The sequence below is a fragment of the Symphalangus syndactylus genome, chromosome 22, assembly GCF_028878055.3.
Source record: "Symphalangus syndactylus isolate Jambi chromosome 22, NHGRI_mSymSyn1-v2.1_pri, whole genome shotgun sequence".
Lineage (NCBI taxonomy): Eukaryota > Metazoa > Chordata > Mammalia > Primates > Hylobatidae > Symphalangus > Symphalangus syndactylus.
In genome coordinates, this window is record NC_072444.2 from 12,591,245 (window position 1) to 12,606,980 (window position 15,736).

Here is a 15,736-nt window from a genome sequence, read left to right on the forward strand (position 1 = left end):
ACACTCCTTTGCGGTCAATCAGTTTCCTCCCCTGCTACCTGGCCACTGGCCGTCACGGATCTGCTTTCTGTCATGATAGCTGTGTATTTCCTAGAATTTCATATGTATTGAAGCCTATGCGATGTGTGCTTTTGTGTCTGGCTTTTCCACTTAGCATAATGCTTTTTTAGGGGACTATAATTCATTTGAGTTCATTTTTATAGATGGTGTGAGGTAAGGTCCAAAGTTGCTGCTGTTGTTGCTGTTTTGCATATGGAGGGCAGAGGATTTTTCCCAGGACTTGAAACCTGATGGAGTTTGTCTGATTGGATTTTGAAATTGCTTGGGACTGGTGACTCCTTTTTTCCTTCCATTTTCTCCCTATTTGAATGGAAATGTCTGTGACTGTTGTCTTATGCTGTCCCACCACTATATTTTGGGAGCAGAAAACTTGTTTTCTAGTTTCACACATCTGCACATCCAGAGGAATTTTGCCCAGAACTGATTATATCCTCAGCCCCACCCATACCTGAGACTTTGCAGATGTGATGAAGGATCTTGAGTTGGGGAGAATATCCTGGATTATCCTTTTCAGATGGATGCAGGAGGAGTCAGAGCTGGAGGAAAAGGCGATGTGATGACAGAAGCAGAAATTGGAGCGATGCACTTTGAGATGGAGGAAGAGGCCACAAGCCAAGAAATGCAGGTGCCTCTAGAATCTGATAAAAAGCAAGGGAATGGTTTTCCCTCAGAGCCTCCAGGAAGAAACATAGCCCTGCTGACACCTGCTGACACCTTATCTGTCTCAGGGAAAAATCTGAAATCTTAAACCCAAAGCTGTATGACAATAAATATGTATTGCTGAAAACCACAATGTTTGTGGTAATTTGTTTCGGCAATAACAGGAAACTAATGATGGCAGGAGTGGGCCATCTGGAGGAGCTGCTGCCATCACGCTGGCTGCATCAGGGAGGCATGGCCGGGGCTGCATGCTCCATGGAGCTGGCAGGAGCCAGGGACAAGCGGGAGCCCCACCCCCTTCTGAGTTGGGGCAGGATCTCCCCTGGTACCGCTGCAGCCACCCAAACCATGGCCACGGACCCGGGCATCCCTGTGCTCTCAGGACCTAGGAGCGGGTGGGAGCCCCACCCTCCTGGGTGGAGCCACAGCTGCCCAAACTGTGGGTATGAACCCAGGCATCCCTGCACTCTTGGGAACCCAGGAAGGGGCTCCCTGCCTTCACAGGTTCAGAAGTGCCCGCTCCCGCTGCATGGATTCTTTCTACTGTCGGTGCCTGCTCCGATCTCAGAGCAATGTGGGGCCAAGCCTGTGTGCTGTCACAGCCAGGCCAGCAGTGCACACACTTGGGGCAGCACTGACGTGCTGGCCCCCTGCTACCTTGGCCCCCTCCAGACTTTGGGCACCACAAACGTTGGGGAGGAAGCTGAGAGCATTGCTGAGGGTGGGTCAACGCTGGCCTGCAGGTGCCCATTGGTGGGTGCAAGCAGCCTGGGCGCCATGAACAAGCCTGGGAGCAAGAGGCAGACAGGCTCCTGGATGGAAGGGGATGGGTTCCCGGTAAGGCCCCACCTTCAGGCCAGGGAGGCCTGCCATCTGCCTTCAGAGAAAAGCAACCCACCCCAGGTCCTCCCCTCTGCTCGGAGGACAAAGAGACGATACGACGACCAGCTGTAGAGAGGAGCTAGCCTCTCTGCTGAGAGCTGCAGAGACAACGGGATAACCTGCCTGCAGAGAGAAGCCACCCCCTCTAGGGCCTCCTCTCTGCGGAGAGCTGCAGACAACAGGACGGCCAGCAGCAGAGAGGAGCAACCCTCTCTGCTGATAGCTGAACACTTGTCAGGACAACTAGCTGCAGAAAGGAGCTAGCCTCTCTGCTGAGACCTCAACACTTGTTGGAACCTGCGTGCGGGAACTACCCACTCTGCTAGGAGCTGAACACTCATCGAGACACTGTGGCTGCAGAAAGGAGCTACCCGCGGCAGGTCTCCTCTGAGCTGTGCTATCGCTCAGTAAAGCTCCCCTTCCTCTTGCTCACCCTCCACTTCTCTGCATACTTCGTTGTTCTGGACTGCAGGATAAGAACTCAGGACCTGCTGGATGGCAAGGCTAAAGAGCTGTAACACAAACAGGGCTGAGATATGTCCCTTGCTCGCCATGCTGCAGGCAAAGAGAAGGAGAGAGGAGCTGCGGCCCTTTAGGGAGCTCAGGCCTGGGTGCTCCCTGAGCCAGACCTAGGACTCCCTCCTTGGGTCCCTGTGGTTCCTGGCATCTCCAAGCTTCCAGGTGCCACTGTGTTCCCAGTGTCAGCTGTGGATGCTGCTTGCAATGCGCCTGGTCCAGCCACAGACTCACAGAAAGCTGGTGTGGGTGCTGGCACCTGGAGCTGCCTGCCCCACTGCAGCAGCCACACAGAGGTTTCCGGCCAGAAAAGTGACACCCCAAAGATCCTGTAACACTAATACACCAACTCAAATTTGAAGAAGAATATTAAGAAGGCCTTGTCTTTTTAGAGACCATGGCTTATTATAAAGGTATAGTAATTCAAGGACGATGTTCAAACAGTGGAAGAGAGAACCTCTGAACGCACCCACTTATAAATGGGCACTTAGCACGTGGAAGACATCAGCATTTACAGAGCAACCTATTTAATAAAGAAATGGTGCTAGGTCAGCTGGCTCTTCACACAGAAGAGATAAAATGCTATTCCTACCTCATACCAAACATAGCATACATTTCAGATGACCCAAAGCCCTGAATGGGAAAGAGCAAAATTTAAAATTTTTAGAAGAATTATTCATGACATTGGGGCAGAGAAGTCTTAAAACAAAAACAAAAACAAACTAGATACAAAATTCAAATCATAAGATAAAAAATTAATAGTTAAGACTACATCTGTGTTGAGCATATACTATGTATCAAGCATGATCCGCTCAACACTGTCACCAGAGCCACCCATCTGACCACGTCTGTGCCTGACTGAAGCCTCCTGAGCAGGGTGGTGCCCAGCCCACCAGGGGCAATGCAAGCCTACTTCAAGAGCAAAGGTTCCCACCCTCTCCTGAATGCATCACACCCCACACACTTTCATTGCTTTCCGGCATTCCTTAAATACAACACCCTCTTTGGTGTCTCTAAGCCTTTGCACCTGCTCTTCCTTCTGCCTGGAGTGCATTCTCTTATTCACCACCTGCACAACTCCAATGCATCCTTAAACATCCAGCTCAGGTCTCATGTCCCCAGGAAAGCATGCTGGCTTGCTGTGGGACCACTGCCTGCAGGACAACAGGCAGCGTTGCAGTGCTCTCATCTCCACAAGCGCTTACCTGGTGCTGTTCATTATGAAGTCTTTGCTGCTGCTTCCATTATGAAGGAGGTCCCTGGGGGTGAGGTGGGATGATGCATAACATGATAGTTGAGTATTGGCTCTGGAGACAGACAGTCCTGGGGAGAAATTCCAGATCTGCCATTTTCTTGACAATGACCTTAAGCTGTCTGAACATTTGTTTCTGTAGAGTGGGGCAGCAGGCCCACCTCCCAGGGGTGTTGTGGAGGTGAAATGAGATGACATGTGATGTGCTCATACCTGAGTTTGGGCTGATCTGAAAGCAGACCCTGCAACTCACACCAGGATGTGAGTTGCAGGTAGTTCATCTATGATCCCAAGGAATACCTGTAAGGGGGTGGGGAGGAAGCCAGGGAGGAATATGCATTAGCCAGCAAGTTACTGCTGTGGACAACCAGGGCTCCGTCCCACTGGGGAGCCTGGGAAGACAGCATAGAACACACCTGAGTTACCCCAGCTGAGCGGGGAGGGAGCTGAGTGTGTATTCCTCCGCTCCGTTCCATCATTGCTTGAGATTCGCTCCCAGGGGAGTGCGAACTCCCAGGACTCTGGCTTGCCCCCCACCACTGACCAGAGAACACTGTTGTGGGGAGGTGGGAGTTGCAGGTGCTGTGGTTGGAAGCTGTCCCATGGGCATGAGCCACAGGAATAGCCAAGGCACGCGGGCGGCACTGCCATCTGCTGCAACCACGCATGCACCTGTGCTCAGTCACCAGAAGTTGCCCACCTGTTTTCTCATTTGTTCCCACAACCATCCTGGGAAAGGCATTCTGCCCATTTACAGATCAGGAGACTGAGGTCCAGAGAGGTTACCTAAGAAGGCATTTGTTGAATAAATGAATCAATGAACAAGTGAACGCACAGACCTCTCTGAAGTGGTGAATTAAGTCAATCTGTGAAGACGAGAATCCAAGAGTTCCCGATTCCCAGCTGAGGCTTGCATTCTCTCCCCTCATGCCCAGCTATCTCCGCACAGTGCTCTGCTGTCTCGAATCCCTTTCCACTCAGTAATCACTGAGCCAGTGGTGACTCCACGTTCAGGCTCGGGGGGGGAAGCCCACTGGTGTAGGAGATTTGGATTCTGGTCCTGGCTGTGTCTTCATCTGCGCTATGATGTTGGGCGTGTCCTGGCCCTACTCTGGGCTCAGTTTTTCCATCTGTTAAATGGGAATGGGTGGGTGTTAGATCAGCTAAGTCCCCCAGGCTGTTGGAACAGTGGGGAGGCTTTGGGTTGGGTTGCCCCGACTTGCCGGGTCTGGCATGGGAGATGGAGGGAACTGATGTGTCCCCTCTGCCCAGCATCCTGCTTGACAGGGCTGGCAGCTCAGTGGTTACAGCATCTCCTGATTTGGCCCCGCCTGGCTGTGAGGTCAGACTTTGGCCTGATGCAACGCTGGTGGCAGGCTTCATTCCGCAGACACACACTTCCGACGCTGGCCGTGTTTGAGCCCTGACTTGGGCCTATTTGCTCTTTGACCCTGGTGATGGATGAAGCCCTGATTTGAACATAAACCGACTGCTGTCCCTTGTCACAGACTGGTCCCTCAGCCAAACCATATACTGACTCCTGCCTGGGTACCCACTGACCCCTGATCCAACCACAAACCTCTGGCCCAGGCTGACTGCTGACCTTGGCCCCAGGCTGACCACTGGGCAGCGGCTGGGCAGCCTGAGATTAGTCACCGGTGTTCCTCAGCCACTCTCCCCTGCTGGTAGACTTGAGATACAGCCCTTGTAAGTAGGAGGGTCCCCTTACTCTAAAGGGGGCACTATTGACTGGGCCTCTCTGTCCCACTATAGCCGAGCACGTCCCCCCAGGCTGGCTCTGCCTCCCCCAGGCTGGGATTCATCACCCGTGCTTGGTCCAGTAGCCTTTCTGGAGCCGGCATCGTGCCCTGGTCCTTTGGGGTCCCTGAACTTTGGGGGTGCCAGAAGTGATGCATTCCATCAGAAACTAAAGAACCTTGAGTTACTCTCGGAAGAGCTCTGGTGTGGAAGGCAGAAGACCGAGGCATGAATTCCAGCTACGCCACAGACTCACTGTGTGACTTTGAGCGTGACCTTTCTGGGTCTCAGTTTCTCCATCTGCCCCGCCTCTTCCCTGCCAGATGTCGAAAGTGCTCCTTAACTAGGGGTATCTATGAAATAGGAACAACAGTGATTTCTAACTCAAGGTTGAATGAGATGAATCAAGGAGACAGTTGCCTCAGGGCCTTTGCATGGCTATTGTCTCTGCCTAGAATGCTCTTCCCCCAGACACCCACGTGGTTCTTTCTGCCTTCTGCTTAAATGTCGTCTCGGGGAACCTCTCCTGACCACACAGCTTAAAGTACTAACACCTTCCCCAAATGCCTTCTCTCCTCCTCCTAATTAATTTTTCTCCAGAAGTTATCGTATGATCACTGGCACACACTGTATGTTTTTATTTTGCTTGTTATCTTTCTCTCATGTCCAGAATATAAATCTCATGAAGTCAGGAATTTTTGTCTGTTTTGTTCACTGTTGTGACCCAGCACCTAGCACACAGGTACATAGGAGATGCTCAGTAAATATATAAATGAATGAATGAGTAAATAATCCATGCAAAGTACTTAAACTGCAGCACCCAGCACTAAGTACTTAATGCATGGTACTTGTTGTTGTGATGATTGGTGTCACCAGTGGGTGATGGTAAGGAGTTGGGTCTTGTCTTTGAGACAGTGGAGCCCCACCTCCTCCTGGGAGCCTTCCAAGACTACTACAGTCCAAGCCTACTACAATCACTCGGAGCTACAGGGGTTATTGCATGAGGCAGCTGAACCAGCCCTTGACTTGAAATCAGCCGGTGTGGACCCCAATGGCAAGGTTACATCCCCTTGCTGAGCCTCAGTTTCCTCAGCTGTCAATGAAGGTGAATACAAGTACCTACCCCATAGGATGGTGTGGCCTAAAAGAGGTGAAGCATCCCCAGTGCTGAGTGCAATGCTGGGCGCACGGGGTGGCCATTGGCTGTAATTCCTGGAACTCAGGCACATGAGCTCTGTGTTCTGTTCTGGGGCCATCTTGCCTCATCCTTTGGCCTGTGAGTCCCTAGAGGGACTGGAACCTGGTGCTCTTGGTCCCTTGCTACCCCAGCAGCCTGTGGTCAGGCCTGGGCCTATAAGGTGTGGATGCATCCTCATGGCAGGTGGATTGACAAAATCGAGACTGTGCATTTGCGTACTGCCAGTCACAGACACCAGGGGGCGGCCTGGCTATGTGTGGCGGGGGGTGGGGAGGGAGGGTGGGGAATGGGGCTGGGGCATAGGGTGGGGTGCGGTGGGCTGGGGTAGGGTAGGAGGGATGGGAAGCAGGGTTAGGGGTTTGCCAGGCTGGTAACTTTCAACAGCCCTCTTCCAGAGCCCACCTTGTCTTGTTTTGACAGACAGGGAGACGTCTGGTCTATCTTCCAATCTGTCAGCTGTTTCTTGAGTTCTGGTTGGGAAAGAGCCCGGGAGACCTAGGTTTTTCAGCCTGGCTCTGCCACTCACTAGCTGCATGACCTTGGGCAGTGACCTTTCCCTTTCTGAACCTCATTTCCTCAGCTGTCAAACAGAAAATACCGGCCATAGTGTCCCATATGTGGTAGGTCCCAAGGTTTGTCTCAATTTTGTTTTTAATCAATAATTGCACTCATGCCTGCCACAAAGTATTGCCTCCTCTTCCTCCTAATTCCTTCTTCCTGGCTGATGGCCGGTCTCACCCTATTATACATGTTGCCCTCTGTTGGCTGGCAGTAGAACTACAGCTTCAGATACTGCCCTCTGTAGTGTGGCTTAGGGGAGGAAGGAAGAGGTGCTGGGGGAAGGGTTTGAAGCCCAGTGTTACCAATCAATTCACTTACTCAGCTAACATTTATTGAGCCCTTACTGTATACCAGGCCTGGTGGTAGGCTCTGAGAACACAGCAGTGGAAACGATATGGCCCATGCCTTCAAGGAGATCACAGTCACTTGCGGGTTTGCACACCTGGGATTTTCTTTGGGGTGTCCCATGCTCCTTCCATCTGACAGTGAGTGTAGTGGTCAGGAGCATGGACTCTGCGTGTTGGGATGCCTGAGTTCAAATCTTGGCCTTGCCATTTACTAAGTGCCTGGCCTTGGACAAGCTATTTCACTTCTGTGCCTTTGTTTCCTCGACTGCAAAATAAGGATAATAATACTACCCACCTCATAGGGTTACTACAAAGGTTGAATTAGTTCATATATCTAAAGTACTTAAAACAGTGTCTGATCAGTGATGCACAGGTGTCAGCTAAAATAATATATAGTAAATATTTGTTGAGAGATAGAGGGACCAATATGTACATTTTTCCTACCATCCCCAAGGGGGTCTGATGTGAAGGTCAGGTCAGTTGAACTCATTTTGCAATGGGCATTTTCCATTCGGAATGTCCTCACCTGCCTCAGAGCACAGAGGTTCATTTTCACCCACCCTTAGCTGGTCCCACAGGGTTCTGGGTGAAGCCTGAGCTGGGTATCCCAATTCCCAGCAGGGTAATGGTAGAAGCAAGATGATTAGCTCAGTCTCTAAGGCAGACCACGTATCAATGGTGGTGCTGATGGTGCTTGTGGTTATGGTGTTGATGGTGGTGGTGGTGATGACGGTGTTGTTGGTGATACTGGTAGTCTGATAGTAGTGCTGGTGTCAATAGTGATGGTGGTGATGGTGGTAGTGAGAGTGGTGTCAATAGTGAAGGTTGTGATGGTAGTGGTGATGGTGGTGATGGTGGTGGTGATGGTGGTGATGGTGGTGGTGATGGTGGTGATGGTAGTGGTGATGGTGGTGATGGTAGTGGTGATGGTGGTGATGGTGGTGGTGATGGTGGTGATGGTAGTGGTGATGGTTGTGATGGTAGTGGTGATGGTGGTGATGGTAGTGGTGATGGTGGTGATGGTGGTGATGGTGATGATGGTAGTGGTGATGGTGATGATGGTAGTGGTGATGGTGGTGATGGTGGTGGTGATGGTGATGATGGTAGTGGTGATGGTGGTGATGGTAGTGGTGATGGTGGTGATGGTGGTGGTGATGGTTGTGATGGTAGTGGTGATGGTGGTGATGGTAGTGGTGATGGTGGTGATGGTGGTGGTGATGGTGGTGATGGTAGTGGTGATGGTGGTGATGGTAGTGGTGATGGTGATGATGGTGGTGGTGATGGTGGTGATGGTGGTGGTGATGGTAGTGGTGATGGTGATGATGGTGGTGGTGATGGTGATGATGGTAGTGGTGATGGTGGTGATGGTAGTGGTGATGGTGATGATGGTGGTGGTGATGGTGGTGATGGTAGTGGTGATGGTGGTGATGGTGGTGGTGATGGTGGTGATGGTAGTGGTGATGGTGGTGATGGTAGTGGTGATGGTGATGATGGTGGTGGTGATGGTGATGGTAGTGGTGATGGTGGTGATGGTGGTGATGGTGGTGGTGATGGTGGTGATGGTGGTGATGGTTGTGATGGTAGTGGTGATGGTGGTGATGGTGGTGGTGATGGTGATGATGGTGGTGGTGATGGTGGTGATGGTAGTGGTGATGGTGGTGATGGTGGTGATGGTGGTGGTGATGGTGGTGATGGTGGTGATGGTTGTGATGGTAGTGGTGATGGTGATGATGGTAGTGGTGATGGTGGTGATGGTAGTGGTGATGGTGATGATGGTAGTGGTGATGGTGGTGATGGTGGTGGTGATGGTGATGATGGTAGTGGTGATGGTGATGATGGTGGTGGTGATGGTTGTGATGGTAGTGGTGATGGTGATGATGGTGGTGGTGATGGTGATGATGGTAGTGGTGATGGTGGTGATGGTGGTGGTGATGGTGGTGATGGTGATGATGGTGGTGGTGATGGTGGTGATGGTAGTGGTGATGGTGGTGATGGTGGTGGTGATGGTGGTGATGGTAGTGGTGATGGTGATGATGGTAGTGGTGATGGTGGTGATGGTGGTGGTGATGGTGATGATGGTAGTGGTGATGGTGGTGATGGTAGTGGTGATGGTGGTGATGGTGGTGGTGATGGTGGTGATGGTGGTGATGGTGGTGGTGATGGTGGTGATGGTGGTGATGGTGGTGGTGATGGTGGTGATGGTGGTGATGGTGGTGATGGTGGTGGTGATGGTGGTGATGGTGGTGGTGATGGTGGTGATGGTAGTGGTGATGGTGGTGATGGTTGTGATGGTGATGATGGTGGTGGTGATGGTGGTGATGGTGGTGGTGATGGTGGTGATGGTGGTGGTGATGGTGGTGATGGTGGTGGTGATGGTGGTGATGGTAGTGGTGATGGTGGTGATGGTTGTGATGGTGATGATGGTGGTGGTGATGGTGGTGATGGTGGTGGTGATGGTGGTGATGGTAGTGGTGATGGTGGTGATGGTGGTGGTGATGGTGGTGATGGTGGTGGTGATGGTGGTGATGGTGGTGATGGTGGTGGTGATGGTGGTGATGGTGGTGATGGTGGTGGTGATGGTGGTGATGGTGGTGGTGATGGTGGTGATGGTGGTGGTGATGGTGGTGATGGTGGTGGTGATGGTGGTGATGGTAGTGGTGATGGTGGTGATGGTTGTGATGGTGATGATGGTGGTGGTGATGGTGATGGTGGTGGTGATGGTGGTGATGGTAGTGGTGATGGTGGTGATGGTGGTGGTGATGGTGATGATGGTAGTGGTGATGGTGGTGATGGTAGTGGTGATGGTGGTGATGGTGGTGGTGATGGTGGTGTTGATGCTTGTGGTAATGGTGTTGATTGTGGTACTGATGGTTGTGCTGGTAGTGGTGATGTGGTAGTGATGTGATGACGATGCTGGTGGTGCTGACGGTAGTGCTGGTTATGGTGGTAGTGGTGATGCTGGTGGTGCTGACGGTAGTGCTGGTTATGGTGGTAGTGGTGATGCTGGTGGTGCTGACGGTAGTGCTGGTTATGGTGGTAGTGGTGATGCTGGTGGTGTTGATGGTGGTGTTGATGATGCGGATGGTGGGGATGGTGTTGATAGTGGTGGTGGTGGTGGTGATTCTAGTGGTATTAGTGATGGTGGTTGATAGTGATGCTAGTGGTGATGTAGTGATGTTCAGGGTGATGATGGTAGTGTTGCTGGTGATGGTGATGGTGGTGATTATGGTAGTGCTGGTGATAATGGTGGTGTTGGTGTTGATGGTGGTGCTGGTAGTGGTGGTGGTGTTGATGGTAGTGGTGGTGTTGATGGCGGTAATGGGGATGCTAGTGGTGACTGTGGTAGTATTGATAGTGGTGGTGCTGGTGATGGTAGTGGTTCTGGTGGTGATGATGGTGGTGGTGATGGTGGTAGTGCTGGTGGGAGCTCTGGGGTTTGGTTCAGGAGACCTAACCTCCTCTCTTGGGTGAGCTCACTCTTCCAGCCACAGCTACCATCAATGTTCTGGGACAGGAGGATGGGATAGAGGCTCCCTTTGAACTCTCCAGAGACCTTTATTGAACCAGAAAAAGGAGGTCATAATTGGAACATCAAGTACCCTTCCTTATCCTGCCTGTACTGTGAGATAATTTCTTCTCTGTGCCTCAACTTCCTCATCTGGGAATGGGAAAAGAGAAAGAGCATCCTGGTCCTGAACATGTTATTTTTGTCTTTGAGAATCTGATGAAACCTGACCCTCCTCCTTGGGAAATGCAGATAATGTGTGTGTATGAACACACACACACATACACACACATACACACACACACACATCCCATAATTCCACATGGGATCTGCGGTTCCCAGCTCTTCTTTAGGTCCGTGGACTCTCATTCTGTCCCCACGATGGGCTAGGCTCTACCTCCTCTGCCAGCTCTGCCATCCTGAGGCCCTTTCTCCAGAAGACTGAGCTGGGACTGGGCAGTGGTGCCAATGGCATCAGGAAGCCTGCTGCAGGAGGGCTGCTCCGGGTCCCGCCCAGCCTCCAGCTTACCCCTTGGCTGCACCACAAAGGCTGTTTGGGCTCCGGGGTCTGTGGAGGGCTCTGCCAGCCTGCAGTAGACGGGGGTTTGGGTGCCACAGTGTCAGTGGCAATGGCGTCTCTGGCTGCTCATGTGGGAGAGGTGACTTCACACGCAGCTCCTCCAAGAGCACGGGCTCCAGTGACTCAGTGGAATCAAGGAAGGAGATTTGCCACCTCTCACCCAATGGGGGGAGCAGGGGTAGAGGCAAGCAAGAGGAATCCTCCCCCCAGGAGGTGCCAGACCCCACTCCTTGCATATGGAGTTCAGGGGAGGGGGCAGCAAAGAATGGGAACCCTTGAGATCTGAGTTCCAATCTACCTCCAGCAAGAAGCCCTTCCTGTTCACAACACGGTACAGAGCATCTACACGCCCCAGGAGCCCTGGGAGACGAGGTTTGCTGTCTTGTAGGAAAAGGCCCAGGGGCTTTGGTTGACTTGGCCAAGGTCCCACAGCTAGGAAGGAGCTGAGTGAGGCTTGGACCAAGTCCTACCTCCCAATGCAGTGCTCTTTCCAGAACCTCATGGCCCTGCTACCCACTGGCTGTGGGACTGGGGACAATCTCCCTCCTTTCCCACCTGCCTCCTCTGTAAGGACTCTTCGGGGACTTTCCAGCTCTGGCCTTTCAGGACTCCCCATTTTCATTGTCCCTCTGAGGTGGCAGGTCGTGGGTGATCACCCCATTTAGCAGATGAGGAACAGGTCAGACGGGGAAGCAACTTGGCTGAGGCTTCAGGGCGAGGAAGTGGCAAAGCGGGGCTGAGAGCCCAGGTCTGTAGACCCCCAGCCACAACGTCAGGGGCCCCGGCCGGTGCCGGGCTTCTAAGAATGCAGTGCTGGTCCCAGAACCTGAGAACAGGGACTTTCAGGCTGGCTGGTTCCCAAGTGTGAGTGCAGGAGGGCCTGGCTCGGCAGGGGGTGGGAAGGGGCCGGCCACTTCCTGCTGGGGCTGGTGCGGTCCCCATGCGGTGGCCATCAGAAGCTGGCCACTTCCTGGTCTGGGCTGCCTTCCCCTTTCTGAGCCTGGGAGGGAACGAAGGCGCGGAGTGAGGTGCCCTTGCGTGCTGCGGCCTGGACGACGTCTGGCCTCTTTTCATTTCCCCTGAATACCGCTTCGCTCTCCACAGCCACCAACGGTCGGAAGCTTCTGGGAGCTGACTGCCAGGTCCCCTGTCCACAGCCAAACCCCTCCTGCCTACGGGCTTCCTCCTCCCTGGGGCTCAAGGGACTCCTAGCCCTGCTGGGAGTCTGCCCACCAAGGGCCTAGAATGAGGCATTGTCATTTGTACCGAGGCTGAGAGGTGGCCGTTGGTTCAAGGTCACACGCACAGCCAGTAAGTGGCAGAGCTGTAATTAGAGCTCAGATGTGTCCGACTCCAAAATCCACATCCTTTGCATATTTAACAACCCCCTGTCCCTTCAGAGGAAGTCTGACCAGAGGAGGCTTGGACGAGGGGACAATGGAATGACCCTGCTGGACACAGAGCTCTGAGGCCAGTGATGGGACCGGCGTCTCCTCTCGGTTAGATCCTGGGACCCAGCCTGGTGCATGCCCCAGAGCAGGTGCTCACGACACTGGCAGAAACACAAAAGGCATCCTGACTGTTCCTGTCCAGCTTCACAGACACGCATGAGCACCTGCTGCCTGCCAGGCCCGGGCGTGGAGACACAGGCCCAGGGGAGAAGACCTTGCCCCGAGATCGGTGGCCATCTTCCGTCCCAGGCTTAGTGTGGACAATGCTTAAATGCACCTCAAATTCCACATGCAAGAGAGATCCTTTAAGTCCTTCCAGCAGGAAAGCCAGAGACTCACAGGGACCCCCTCTGGTGCAACGAGGAGGTAGCAGGGTGTGAGGATGAAGAACGTGGAGCCAGACAGGCTTGGGTTACGATCCCAGCTGGACGAGCCTAGGGTGACCTTGGGGAAGTGACTTCATGTACCTCAGTTTCCTCACCTGTAGAATGGGAATCAAACCATAGAAAATGCCTTCCAAGACCTCCCTTCAACCCACTCTGGATTAACAAACACTCTCCCTGTCCTTTGAGAGACAGGCTAGTAGATGCCACAGCTTCCTGAATGTTCCAGGCAGGCCGGCTGCTGCTATTCCCACCTAGGCAGCTCCTCCGACTCAGTGAGGCCTCTTCTCAGACCTGCAGCTGCTGGCTGTAGTGGCCGAACCGATGAGACCAGAATGTGAATGGGAAAGAGAGTCGTGTCACAGAAAACCAAGGAAGGACGTTGCAGAAGGCCCAGTTATAGGCGAGTTGTCAACGGAAGAAGAAAAAAGTGCTGCCAGATGAGGTGTGGGCAAGACAGCCGTAAAAGACGGGGGAAGACGATAGTCAAAATCCATCACAAACTTTCATCGAATTAGGTGTAGACTAAAACTGGGGGGTGGGGTGATTATTACGAATCCAGAGGGAATCTGTGCTCAGGTGGCTTCACAAGCATCTCTAAGGTCCCACTCCACTTTAAAGGACTCCTAACGAGAGCCATAAACGCTGCTGCACCGGTTGGTTTTATGCAAGAAAAACAAGGTAGGACCCCAGCTGGGGGCCTCAGTCTCGAAGACAGCCTTGGCCCTGCATCAGAATATCATCTCATAAAAGTACACGCGCACGTGTTACGTTCAATAAAATGCCTACTTTATGTATCATAAGATTTCCTGCATTAATTTTTTTTTCTATTAACCGACCACTGGTTTTGCTCTCATTGGATAAGAGGCTTGTGCTATTAATAGCACTTACCTCACTGGGCGGATGTGAAGGCTGAACGAGGTACCGATGCAAAGTGTCTGGCGCAATGCCTGTCACACAGTAAATGTTCAGCAAATATTAGCCGTAATAATCATCTCCAAATCCAGACCTCTCACTTGGCAGATGAGAAAACTGAGTCTCAGCGGCGTGAAGTGAGTGGGCTGCAGATCAAGGCCTAGAAGTGGAGCTGTGAGAATCACCCACATCCGAAACCCAAGCCTGCGTCTCCCCAGGGCCTGTCTTGTTGCATATTTTGGAGGGGGTGTCACTTCCCTGAGGAATGTCAGGTGGAGGTCACAGGAGCAGTGGTGGGTCCCTCAGCATCCTTCAGGGTCATACCACCCCAGCCTCCCACCGCCCATCCTACTCGGTGGAGGTCTGAGTTTTCCCTCTGGTTCAAGCTTAGGGTCAACCCTAAGCTTGTCTCAGGGACTCCTCTGTGTTCACCGATCTTGTGTATTTTTATCTCAGAGGCTTTCATTCATGTCTTTAATTATTTGTTTCAATGTCTGTCTCTCTTCTGAACGACTGGGAGTCCCCCGGGGAGCAGGGCTGATTCATCTGGAAACCCTGAACCCAGCCCAGTGCCTGGCTCCAAGAAGGGGCTTCACGTGTGTTTGTTGAACAAGTGAGCAACGGAACAAATGTGAACAAATGGGGGTCCCCAGTGTCTCACCGTCTCTGCACCAGACTTTCTGGCTAAGGTTGTAGCAGAGAGAGGTTCACACTTTGTCTGACTTTGGAACCAGCCAAAAATGTCTCCAGGATTCACGGATTCCCTGCCGTGATACAGGCCCAGCAGCTGAGGCCCTAGCCTAGTGCCCAGACCCCTCCTGCTCTGTTTTCCTCCTTTATCCCTCCAGCCTCCATCCCTCCAGCCTCCTTCCTTGCATTGCTCCAGCCTCCATCTTTCCATCCCTCCAGCCTCTATCCTTCCAGCCTCCATCCTTCCAACCCTCCAGCCTCCATTCCTCCCATCCCGCCATCCTTCCATCCCTCCAGCCTCCACCCCCTATCCTTCCAGCGTCCATCCCTCCCATCCCTCCATCCTTTCAGCCTCCATCCCTCTAGTCGCCATCCCTCCAGCCTCCATCCTTCCATCTCTCCAGCCTCCATTCCTCCAGCCTCCATTCCTCCATCCCTCCAGCCTCCATCCCTTCATCCTCCATCCCTCCAGTCTCCATTTCTCCAGGCTCCATCCCTCCATCCCTCTATCTCTCCAGCCTCCATCCTCCTCTTCCTAGGGAGCCTGAGAGTGTCTGGCAGGGCAGAGCAGACCCTGGGAAAGCCAGCCCTGGAGTGAGGCTCCCCTCCACGCCGTGAAAGGGGTGTGGTTTGGGGCTTTGTCTCCTCTGAGTCACCTCCATGGTGTGGCGGGGTTGACTCAGACAGAGAGTGAGAAGGAGAACTTGGTTGGTCCTCCTGGTTTCCACGGGTCCTGAGCCTGGCCAGGGTGGGGCTGGGTGGGGCATGAGGACAGGGAGAGGCCCACACCGAGGAAGGTGTTAGAACCACACACTGGGAGGACTGACATGGATCTCAGGTCCCCGGGAGCATCCAAACCCCATACTTTCTGCTCTGGGACAGTGAGGGCTGGAAGCAGCTAGGTGTGGCGGAGGGAGGAGTCTGACTCTGTTCTTACCTCCTCCCCTCCCTGAATTTCAGACTCTTCACCTTACACCA

At 52.9% G+C, this 15,736-nt stretch overlaps 1 long non-coding RNA gene across 2 annotated transcripts; it reads right to left on the bottom strand.

Annotated features, from left to right (window-relative positions):
- Positions 1-514: 514 nt before the first annotated feature.
- Positions 515-14,558, bottom strand: LOC129471949 (uncharacterized). 2 transcript variants are annotated; one of them, XR_008653812.2, is made up of 4 exons: positions 14,045-14,558; positions 3,584-4,500; positions 3,324-3,441; positions 515-698 (listed from the first exon to the last, which is right to left on the bottom strand). It is a non-coding gene; the product is annotated as an uncharacterized lncRNA (long non-coding RNA). The 2 variants fall into 2 exon arrangements; XR_008653811.2 differs by having other exon boundaries at positions 3,324-4,500.
- Positions 14,559-15,736: the final 1,178 nt, after the last annotated feature.